This window comes from Etheostoma spectabile, unplaced genomic scaffold (genome assembly GCF_008692095.1).
Source record: "Etheostoma spectabile isolate EspeVRDwgs_2016 unplaced genomic scaffold, UIUC_Espe_1.0 scaffold172, whole genome shotgun sequence".
In the NCBI taxonomy this organism is placed as follows: domain Eukaryota; kingdom Metazoa; phylum Chordata; class Actinopteri; order Perciformes; family Percidae; genus Etheostoma; species Etheostoma spectabile.
In genome coordinates this window covers 575,827-588,326 of record NW_022605573.1, presented here as the reverse complement: position 1 = coordinate 588,326, position 12,500 = coordinate 575,827, and the positions used below count along the sequence as shown (strand labels likewise).

The window sequence follows — 12,500 nt, the reverse complement described above, 5'->3', positions numbered from 1 at the left end:
AGGAAAAAACAACAAAAACGTCCAAAGAAACGCAGAAATAATCAACAGAGAAATAAAACTGAGAAAGAACTTCAGGAAAAGTTGGAAAACATCAAAAAGTGACAACACATGTTGGAGAAAGCTTTAAAAACTTCAAAACAACAACAAAAATGTCCCAAAAAGTCCCTGCCCGACACTCTAGTCCCCGTCAGACACCCTAGTCCCTGCCCGACACTCTAGTCCCGTCAAAACACCGAGTCCCTGCCCGACACTCTGTCCCCTCAAAACACCCAAGTAAATGCCCAACCACTCTAGTCCCCGTCAAACCCTAGTCCCGCCCACACTCTAGCCCGTCGACACCTGTACCCGCCTCAACACTCAGTCACCGTCAGACACCCTAGTCCCTGCCCGAACTCTAGTCCCCGTCAAACACCCGAGTCCGTGCCCGACAATCTAGTCCCGTCAAACACCATCCTCGACCTCTGCCCAGTCAAACCCCGGTCTGCCTGACACCTCTACAGTCACCGGCAGACACCCAAGTACCCGCTCAGACTACCCGTCAAACACAGAGTCCTGCTGACATCTAGTCCCGTCAAACACCCAGTCCTGCCCGACACTGTAGCCCTGCTCAAACACCGAGGTCCCTGCCCGACACCTAGTCCCCGTCACCCCCCCCCTCCGCCCCCCGAACCTAGTCCTGCTCCGATGATCTAGCCTGTCAAACACCGATGCCTGACCCGACACATCACTTCAGTCCCGTCAGACACCCTAGTCCACTGCCGACACTCTATCCCCGTCAAACACCGAGCAGTCCCTGCCGACACTCTAGTCCCCGTCAAAACAACCGAGTCCGCCCGACACTCTAGTCCCCGTCACGACACCGAGTCACCATAGCCATAGTGGATTACGTATTTCAGATCCATTACTAGGTAAAGTTATAATCCCACAGTGGGAAAAATATTGCAAAGTAAAAGTCCTGCCATGAAAATGTTACTTAAGTAAAAGTATGTAAGTCATCGAGAAAAATATTTATATTTATATTTTATATAACATATTATATAATATATTTAAAGTATTGAAAGTAAAAGTACTCTGCGTGTTTTGTGTGCATAAATCTTAATTTGTATTGTATACTTGTATTTGTTTAACCACTAACTAAAGACGTCACATATGTATGTAGCCTAGTGGTCTAGGCTGAGCCCCAAAGGTTTACGCCCGCATATTTGAATTAGATCTGCATGAAGTTTCCTGTTCTCATGTTCTCATGTCCTAGTTAGCTCCACTTTATTTTAACCTGTTTATTTAAATTCTGTCTAGACAGTAAAAAAAACAAAAAAAAAACAGCACCTCACAGTTTCCCCCAGTGATCCGACACACACCTCCTTCCTCCTTCCTCCTCCCATTCACCCCCGCTAACTCCTTCCCTCAGCACAGTTTGTCTCCATCACCGTTATTCATGTTGTTTTCTGCTTCATTTTTAATACCACTGCTGTTTCTTATAGTCATTTAGATTATTGTTATCTGTTATCGGGACTTTCTTGTACATTTTTCTTCTTGGTTTTAAAGCTGCTGTTATCACAGATCCGTCATTTATTTCTGCCGCACAAATTGGGTTTTGTGCCGTGTCCCTCTGTTGTGGCTGCGTTTTATCACCTTGTTTAATTACTTTACTACTATTATTTATTTATTTATTTATTTTATTTTTTTTATTGCTGTGTAATCTAAATGAACCAAAGTAAACAGAGGAACATCCCTGCGGGGCCTGAAACCAGTGCAAGTTAATGAATTAAGAAAATGGGATTTCTTCAAATACCAAAAAATGTAGTAGAGAAATATATTTACAATGCATAGAGTGTGATGTAAGCGCCAGTATTCCTCCGATAGAAAAACAGTCACCTACGCTACGCCCACACCCCGCTGACATCAAACCTCCACCTTCAGGCGCTTTGTTGGCGCAACGCTACATATCCGTCTGTGATGTTCAGTGTGTTCCGGCAGCTCTTCTGTGAAGAAATATTTATATATATTTATTTATTTATTTATTTTGGTGTACCCGCTTTGCCTCAACCTTCATTGTCAACTTCACTTAGCGCTTTCTTGCATTTTTCCCAGAATGCCTTAGGGGAAACGCAGGAGGGCAAACATGAACAATGGGCTGTGGGTTACATCGTGGAGGTGGACGGAGAGAGACGAGGAACGGGGGGGAGGACAGAGTTTTTCTAGCTGCGAGAAGCGAGAGTCGTGCCACTTACTCCAAACACATCTCGTTTCTGTAGAAAGCTGGAAAGCCTCTCGCCGACGGACGCCATTTTTGAGTATTTCTTAGGGCTGCAACTACCGGTTATTTTCATTCTGGATTAATGTGTGGATTATTTTCCTGATTAATCGATTAGTTGATTGGATAAAAAGTCAGAAGATGACGTTCTCTAAAGCCTTGTTTTGTCCACAACTCTGAGATATTCAATATACTGTCACAGGGGTGAAGAAACCGGAAAGGATTCACATTTAATGAGCTGCAATCAGAGAGGTGTCACTTTTTGTAAGAACTGAATAACAACGATAAATTGATTATCTAAATAATAGTCCACGATCTTTCGCTTCCGAGATTGCTCCGTTGCCCGAGGTTTCCAAAGTGTTGCACAAAAAGACAATACAGGATAAATAGATGACACAATAAAAGCACTATAAAAAGATGAGGTACCAAATATAAAGATAAAAGCAATAAGATAAATAGAAAAAATAACTAAAGTGCACTTCCAGCAGACGGTAAAAATATGCAAGTATACACATTAGATCAACACTCTACCGGGTGTTAAAAGCCAAAGAAAAGAGGTGGGTTATGAGAAGAAAATGAGACAGAGAGGAGGCCCGTCTGATGTGCAGAGGCAGCCCGTCCCAAAGTTTTGGAGCTGCAACGGAAAACGCCCGGTCCCCTCTGTGTCAGAAAAGGTTTAACAGGACCCAGAAGCCGACAAAGAAGGAAGGTCTTTTACAAAGTTTATTGCAGTGCAGTCAGGACAAGGTGAGGCCAGTAATACAACTGGGTGACAGGCTAGGCAGTAGAGGCAGGCAGAGTGTTCTCCTCAGAGTAGCAGGCAGGTAAGGAAACAAGAAAAAAACGTCCTCTCCACATGTATACGACGTAACAATCCGGCAAAGACTGAGGAGAACTGCAGGTCTCATGAAGCAACACAGAAAGAGCTGATATGAATCAGGTGTGCTAATCAGTCTGTCAGGAGAGTGAGCTAGCCCCACCCATTCAACAGAAAGAAACAAAAACTCAGTCAACCACACACAGACCCCCCCAGCTAATTCATACTTGAGACATCATGACACTCTGAGCTCAAATGTTTTATATCGGAAATATGGGAGGTCAAAAATGTCAACAAGGTGACAAAACACTGGGGGGGGGGCGTAAAAAATATTGGAAAAAGTGACAAAAACTACAAAAAACAACACTGGACCTAAGCGTCAAAAACTTTGGAAAAACAGCTAGAATGTAAAAAAAGTGACAAAACGTCAACAAAAGGGACAAAGATATGTACAAAATGTAATACTTTTATTGTGAAAAGCAATTGAGATAAGAACAACAAAAGTGTTTTTTCCATGTTGAGGGAAAGACAACACAGGGGTTAAGCCTAGCTTCAGGCCCCGTCAGGAGCAGCTGGTCAGCTGACCTGAGATCAGCTGGGAGTGTGGGGGTGCAGCAGCTCACAGAGCTACTGGCTCTGGATCTCTCCCTCCGCGACTCTTCCGGCCCCTGCCTTTAGGTCAGTTTGTGCTTCTAGCCACAGCATGTGTACATGTGTGTATGCAAAGTCAGCTGTGTGGCTGCCCCGAGAGGATTGGCCCTTGTGATGATGGCTCCGCCCACTTCCCTGTTCCAGTCCATCGGCGTTGTTGATTGGTGCGGTCTGTGTGGATCCTTCCAATCCCCTGCCTGCAATCAGCCCAGCTGGAGCTTAAAAAGCGCCTGGATTCATCAGTCCATGTGTGGCTGAGAGTAGACATCATGCCGCCAGGCCGCCATGATGTCTGGCTGGCTAACATTTGTTTGAGGTTATTAGGAGATCATCAGAAACCGTTAAGAGTGTCGAGAAATTGTTCGAGGTAAGAGTGTTAGAAGTGTTAAAGACTGCTGTGCTACCATTTCAGTCTGGTTGTTTTCTCACAGTTTGCTAAAGTGTAACTTTGTAGTTTGGACTCATGTAGCTCTTGTTATTGTTCTGTAATTTGCTATTCCTTTATTTGGTAATTAGAAATCCCTTCTAGTACCGGGACCTTTTCTCCCTTTTTGCCTTGGCTTCTCTAAATTGTTCCATTTTATGTTACGCCCAAACTTACGAGCCTGGTTGTAACAACGACACGATGGATGGATGGATGGATGGATGGATGGATGGATGGATAGATCCCAATAAATTGGGAAACTACAGTGTTGCAGCATTACAATAAGTTACACAGCACAGGATATTAATATAAATGAAATACTAGGATACAATATACATACATACATATACATGAAATAATAGTAGGAATAAAATACAAGAAAAAATATTTGAATATGTACAAGTTGGGAATACAAAAATGTGCAACTACTTAAATATGATAAATATGTAAATAAACCAATTGTGCAGGTTGCACTTAGTGCAGTATTGTGATGTCTCAGAGTCTTATCTAGCACCCAGTGATGAAGTGTTAACCCTAAAAATGTTTATATCTCAAATTTGAGTTTCTTTTTAACCAATTTACCACAAAAATATATTGGATTCCTCACAACGCTCTTTGCAAATACAACTGATCACTTTCATTCCTCTGATCTTAACTATTAGTCCAAATAATTCATAATTTCTGTTTTTTTAACTCAAATATTAGGTATAATTCTACATAAATGAGGGTTATTGACCATGAATTCCAAAAATTAGTAAAACTAGTAAGGTGGTGGTAGTGAAAACAAAAAGTCTGAAAAATGGATAAAAATGACAAATGTTTGTCCCTTTTTGACCAGGGAGGACAACACAAGGGTTAAAAAATTCGGGGTGCATCCAAAAGCGACGCTTGGTCAGGTGTCTTTGGCGTTTGTTACCGACTCAAAACAGTCTCCTTGAGCGACTTTTTGACGCTCTGGGTCGGGACATACGTGCAACTGCCACGTCGCACAAGAATGTGATGGTTTTAGAGACAGTCTTAGAGACGGTCTTAGAGACGTGGTTGCCAACCACCCGTTGGGGTTACAAAGTGTCCGTTTCAGTGACGCGAGACAAGAATGGTGAAAGACACTAAAGGGACGATCCTTGCGTCGGTATCCGACTTGGTCGGGGCCTTTGCTCTTTGTTACTGATGCATAAACGACCAAAATTTGCATCTCCTTTAAAAACTACTGAAACTACCACATGGCTAGAAGACGAGAGGCTTTCACTGCGTTTTACAAGGAACAAAAGTCAATCTCTCCAATGTAAAAGTTTGATTCATCTATATATGTATCTAGATTTGGGTCTCTATAAAACTACTGCTGGCTCTGGAGTCCCCCTCCACACTGTCTGTACATCCTACTGAGGAAGCCTAAAAGGGGGGAAAAGAAACAGAGCAGCCCCAAAGGGAGGGCAAGAGAGGCGAGAGAATGGGGGAGAGAAAATGAATAGAGAGAGAAAGGAGGGTTGGGGGGGGGGGTGACAGGATGGACAGAAGCTAAAGGAATACTAATGAATTAATGATGCAACATGTTGACATGTCTTCCTTGCTTTCTCCGTCCCATTCCTGCCCTCCTTCCTCTCTCTCTCCCTCCTCTCCTCCCCCTCTTTCTGGGCCTCTCTTGCAGGACGGAGGCTGCCCTTGTTAGCTTGTCATCCCGCTGTAACCCCGAGGCCGGGGATGTGACTGGAATAGGAAGTCATCAGAGGACTGACTCCTACTGAGAACTTCCTGCTTCCCCGAGAAACTCAGGTAGGTTGTCTGCAATGGGAGTGTGGTGTGTGTGTGTGTGTGTGTGTGTGTGTGTGTGTGTGTGTGTAGACATTGTGTACATAAGTACACAGTAATACAGTGTAGTAGTTTAAGTGTGTTTTCCCAAATTTATGTAAAGGAATGGACAGATCTACTGATGCAAAGCTGTGCTCTACCCCCTGCCCCCCCCACCCCCTGCTGTGTGTGTGTGTTTGTGTGTGCGTCCGTGTGCGTTTGATACATAAGCAGACTAGAGTTTAAGTAAGCTACATGCGGTCTATGCTATGCATGAAAGTGCTGCTCTTGCAACATATTTCGTCATGTGTTGTGCGATCCTAAAACATCACAGATGTTGGTCGTCCATTTAACCTGACGCATGGAGATGTTTCTTCTTGTTTATTCTATGATGATCTTTTTTTTTTTGTATTGTACATCCACTTGTTTCATTCTGGCACCTTTGGTTCAACTCCACTACTCTACTCTCGTTCTTGTCTCCTGTCACTGCAGGACTTTATTCCAAAGCTATATGCAGCCATTATTCCCCCCCCCCAAAAAAAAAGCTTCACACTTGAGTCGTTTAGCTAACTTATCCAGAGTGACTCACAATGCCTGCAGAAACATGAGCTGCAATAAGCCGCAGTTTCTGCATCACCCACAGTACAAGTGTCCAGCTGTAAGAGGATTGCGAGGGTCAGAGTACACGGACACAATATGGAAGAAATAGCCCTGCGTCCTGAAAAAAAGGGAACTTGTACTGTATTACAGCCGACTGCCGAGGCATGAAATAGGAGCTGAAAGACGAGACTGAAGGTGGGAATCTTAAGACATTTCTCTGCTGTTTGGATTTTAAAATGGTTGGGGGGGGGGGCAGTGGGCGGCGTAGAGGTTAAGATGCAAGTTTGTGACCGGGAGGTCGTTGATCAAAACATCTGCGTTTTAGTTTAAGTGGATGCTGTACTTGGAATATTCTGAGTGAGAGGGGTAGGAACAAACATCCGGTGTTGGGTTGGTTTGGAGGATTTTTTAGGGCCGTGTAAAAAGGGTCTAATGAAGAGGTGTGGCAAGATACCGAAATATGATTGGCTCCCGGTGCTCCCCACCCAAAAAAAATCATTGGGCTAGAATGCTATCAGTGTGAAAAATGAGATTTCTATTGGATCAGTGTATCACTTGGCTGCCTGTTATAATCAACTTTTGCAGCCCTTGTCACATGACCAATTCATGTTTCCATGGTGACTATCTTCATGTAACTCAGACTATAGTGACTGTGTTTTGTATTTGAAGATACAATTATTTTCTTTAAATAAAAACATGCAAAGTTAATACTGAATTGAATTTTCTAATTAGCAGAATTGCATAGTGTTGTTCTAGCCTATCCAATAGTTTCTATATTTCTAAGCAGATTTTCTACGCTGTATTCTAAAAACAAAAATGCCCCAAAGGCCCCCCTGACCGATTTTTGCCCCTGTGCCAGCCAACTTAAAAAGTCCTGGAATTGCCCTGGTGTTACAGAAGACTTTCAAGTTGCATTGTAAGACATGTAGGGTCCATAGTTTTGGAGCCGTAATAGGCTCTAAAAATGTGTTTCTCCACGTCCTCCAACCTTATGAAAGTGTGATACTACATTTGCCGGAGAGCTCTTTTAATAATGCAGTGAGTGTCTCCAAATAGAGTGAATTTGGTCCCCGAGGGAGTGATGCTCTTGACTTGTGTCCCTCTCAGTGTCAGCGTCTTCAGTCTGCCCCCTGGGACAACTGCTCCTGCTGCCTCAGAATGGGATTAATAGGGAGGAGCAGAGAGGAGAAACCCTCAGTCTGTGTGGACTGATGATCCTGATTACACATGAGGAGGATGGCAGCGCTTCTGCTCGCCGCCCTCTCTGGTTTTCAGCCTCCCAACCGTGTGCACGCACACACACACACACACACACACACACACACACACACACACACACATCTGTTCCACTCTGTAATTCCAACTGCTTAGTGCAGAACATGGAAGAGAAGGGTCCCTTTCTCAGCAATCACTGAGGATGTGAGCGAAAAAAGGCGATGGTGTCCTCTCAGAGACTCGGTTTTAGGATATTCCCTTTCAATTTTCTACATCATTTGTTACACCCGTTTATCCACAGCGACCGGTGCACTTACAGTTACAGTGGGAGTGGACCTCTGCTGCCGTTACACACTGAGGACCACCTGATAATAATACCACTCCTGAGACTAAGTGACAGGGACATGTAACCCAGTCATCTACCTACTGTTTCGGCTGGTAACCAAAAGTGGTGGAGCGTAAATGAGTATATATATGAAAAAGAAATAGGTTTCAATGCACATAACAGTCTGGTTCTTGCCCTTATAGTATGAATATTCCACTAATATTCCGCTGTGTACCTGGTTCCACAAAATAGGATAGTTTTCAAAGTTTCCTCCTTCCGGTGGGGGGGGGGGGGGGCGACTTGTTGGAGCTGTGGAAAACACAGCGTCCCTCTTTCATTCCCTTGACCAACTTCTTGAAAATGTCGGTGTTGCTACAACCGGCAGTTTATTTGTGCTCGTCATAGATTGAATGACTCGCACACTTATCCAATTCTGATTGTCCAATCAGTCGGCTATTTCTGTATGACGGACCCAGTAGGGCTGGGTACCGATTTCAACACTTTTTAGGCACTGAGCGAATTGTCTCATTAGTATCAAGTGTCAAAAAAAGCCTTGTCAGTCAATACCAACCAACCAAGATCTAGTATTGATGCTGATTGGCTTTAGAGGTACTTAGAGTAGTGCAGGAAAAACTCTACATTACACAGAGACAAGGCCGAGAAATACATAAAAGATTTTGTGCCATACTGTGTAATGTTGTAATTTATTTTTGTTAATCAGAATCAGAAATACTTTATTGATCCTCAAAGGGAAACTCTGTGTCACAGTAGCACCAGCAACAGGCAGCTTGCACGTTGCATGTGCACACTTTAAAGTGCCCATTGTGTAAAAAATTGGGATTTTGGGTGTTACTTTGTGTCTCTGGTGCTTCCACACAAATACAAACTATCCATGGTGTTTTAAGTGAGATATGGTTTCTGAATGTCCTCTGTCTTCAGTTTCCGGTTTCAATCTCCACGGCTTTCTACGTCACTAGCCGAGACGAGGTGGCTAACCGTGGCACATGCTAGCGCTATTGCATTCTTGATGGCAAAACACTGCTACAACACACACAGCAATGTGGAGTACAACAAGAACAAGATAACAAAGCCACGGTATAGGTATCGGTATTGGTATCATGATACCCAGCCCGAGGTGCCATGGACGGAGCTCAGGTAGACTCTAGCAGACTATTTTTAGATCAGTAAAATCATTTTAATATTTGTCCTCATGTGTTGCTCATTTGTTGATCGGCACATCACAAAGGGAGAGAGAGGAGGGAGTCAACGGGGATCTGGATCACCCGGCTCGCTCTAGATTATCTCTTTTAATATCGCGCCGTTTAACCTCCCTTAGCGGAAGTTTCTTCACCAAAGCAGACATCATGAAACAGCAGCCTTTGGGGAACCCAACGTTGTTTCTACAAACCCAGAGTCACGTTCCCTTCTACTTATGTGTTGACATTGTGAGAAATTGCAACGCTCTCATAGCCTGGAAATCCAGACCCAAATCCGAAATGGTTAAGGGTCCGGCATAGAGTAATGAAAGTTGCATATCTCGAGCACCAAGCGTGCATTTGAAAATCCCGCTGCATACAATTGGATAACACGACGACCAATCACAACACCACACGGGGGGACGTATCCAGAGCCCCATACGCTTAGCAACCAGTGGAGCTAATTGGTAGATTAAACTGTCATCATCTATTTAGCTCGCCTCTGGCCCGCCTATATCAGATACACCGATGTGATTGGTGCAGCTCGCCTCTGGCCCGCCTATATCAGATACACCGATGTGATTGGTGCAGCTCTGCCACAAGGGCATAGTTAATGAGCAGCATTACTCGATGCCAGAGTAACTCGCTGAGCAAATTTGTATTGTGCTCTTGCAAGATCTCTGGATTTCCAGGGTAACGTTCTCATTGATTCCTTGTACATGACTGAAGATTATAAGACCATTTAAATTTTAAATTGGAAATCAGATTTTCTTTCTGCAGAGGACATCAGTTTTAACAAAGAAATCTATTTTTATGTACACAATATGTTACATTCAGATTTGGATTTACATTCAGTATATCTACTATTGTCCTACCGTAACCATTCACCCTGTTTGAGTGAGACCCTGGATCCATATAAGGGAATGGGGGCGGGGGGGATTAAAACACATAACACACAAAACTGTGGCAGTCAGACAACAGCAGGAAGTGAGACGGGACGATATCACAACTGACAAGACGAGAATGGACAAGACAGACAAACACAAGGACGTATTATTAGTAATTGGGCAGAATGGTGGGTAGTTCACATTGGGGGGTCAAGGGTAGGGTGCTGAAAGGAGTTGGCACCCGTTATGCATGAGTGGATAGTCTGTGCCCATGTTTATGAATAACCCGGTAACTGGAGGAGTTAAAGCAGATCAAATCATTTTGATTTGGACTATTGAAATTAAAAGCAGGACTATCACTTCCCCCAGTATGTTTTTCTCTCATTCCCCCACCCTGTAACACTGCAAATGTCCCCGCTGTGGAACGAAAATAAGATTTTATTTTACTTCCGTACTCTTTGGCTGTTTGGGAGTAGTCAATAGAAAGAAAGCCACCCTGCACTCGTGCTGGGAGCTTTGTGAAACGCTAACATTTAAATGCCATGTCGGCTATATTTGGCTCTTATCTCTTTTTGTCTGCTCCCAACTCAACATACAGCTCGCATCACATATCCCTGCTTATGTCTCTGTTTTCTTTCTCTTTTTCATCCGCTCTTTTCATGCGTTTACAGCCTTTTGTCACATACCTTCAGTTGACGCATCCTAAACATGTCGCCGAAACCTTTCCTAACATTTTCTTTACAAGTATGAAGACAGTCGTGTACCGTTGCTCAGAGGGATCTTTGTCTCTTCCAGTTGTCAGTCGGGTTGAACCTGTGTGCAGCGTTTTGGTTCTCAAGTTTGTTCGCAAAGCTCAATAATATCTCGTAAAGATGACTTTCTACAACCCCAAAAGCATCAAAGAGCATTCAAACAAGGCCCGATGTATTTATTAAAGTTTATTTAGATAGGGACAGACAAAAAAAAACATAGAAAGCATCATCTGATATATGTATCATAGTGGTTGAAGCTGGAGCTAATTCCCGACACAAAACAAACACAGATTAACATTATTAAAAATATGATTTTATCATATGAGATTACACAAAATGGAATGAAAAAGGAAGGAAAGTACACAGAGAGAGCACGGTGTAAAAACTAAATATGAGAGCAATATTGTTCCTGAGTTACCCACAATTTATAAAAAAATAAAACCAAGACTGGGGAAATACACTAAACTCGAGAGTTTGTCCCCAGTAAATGTTTTATTTCATTATTTCTTCCCCAGTACACATGTTTTATTTATTTATTTAGTCCCGAGTACATGTTTTATTTATTTATTTATTTATTTATTTGTTTGTCCCGGGTACATGGTTTATTTATTTATTTATTCCCGTTGTGCATGTTTTTATTTATTTATTTATTTAGTCCCGGGTACATGGTTTATTTATTTATTTATTTAGTTATTCCCGTTGAGCATGTTTTTATTTATTTGTTTATTTATTTTTCTTCCCGAGTACGTGTTTTTATTCATTTATTAATTTTGTCCCAAGTACATGTTTTATTTTTTTTTAATTTATTTTGTCCCGAGTACATATGGTTTATTTATTTATTTATTTATTTATTTTGTCCGGAGTAAATGTTTTAATTTATTTATTTATTTAGTCCCGAGTACATGTTTTATTTATTTATTAATTTTTTCCCGAGTACATTTTTTATTTATTTATTTATTTTGTCCCAAGTACATGTTTTATTTATTTATTTTGTCCCAGTACTGTTTATTTTTTATTTAGTCCCGGGTACATGGTTTTATTTTTTATTTTTCCCGTACAATGGTTTATTTAGTTTTTATTTTATTTATTTATTTTGTCCGAGTATGTTTTTATTCATTTATTAATTTGTCCCGAGTACATATACGATTTATTTAATTTATTTAGTCCCGAGTACATATATGATTTATTGATTTATTTAGTCCCGTCTCATCTTCTCGCCTTCTCTGTCTCTTCGTCGTCCTCGGTCCCTTTCCCCCTCGTCCTCTGTCGTCTCCATCAGCCCGAGCGGCGTTGCTTCTGTCTTCTCTCGTGATCATTTGTCAGACCCACCCATTCTCTCTCTCCTCTCTCTCTCTCTCTCTCTCTCTCGTCTCTCTCTCTCTCTCTCCTTCGCTCTCTCTCCTCTCTCTCTCTCTCTCTCTCTCTCCTCTCTCTCTCTCTCTCTGTTTACTTGATTCCTCTTCTCACTTTGTTCCTCACTCAAACTCTTTTTCTTTCTTTCTTTCCAACTTTCTGTTGGGTACTCTTGTCAAGTTTCCCAGTTTAAATGCTTCTCTCACTTTGTCTAAATCCCAATCTTCGCGTTAATCCT

General features: G+C 42.3%; 1 protein-coding gene across 1 annotated transcript in view; it reads left to right on the top strand.

Annotated features, from left to right (window-relative positions):
- si:cabz01090165.1 (leucine-rich repeat and fibronectin type III domain-containing protein 1-like protein) overlaps window positions 1–12,500 on the top strand; it is a 428,959-nt gene that overhangs the window by 166,163 nt on the left and 250,296 nt on the right. The window contains exon 3 of the mRNA XM_032510641.1: window positions 5,795–5,919. The gene's annotated coding sequence lies outside the window, so the exon portion shown is untranslated. The remainder of the gene's footprint in view (window positions 1–5,794; window positions 5,920–12,500) is intronic.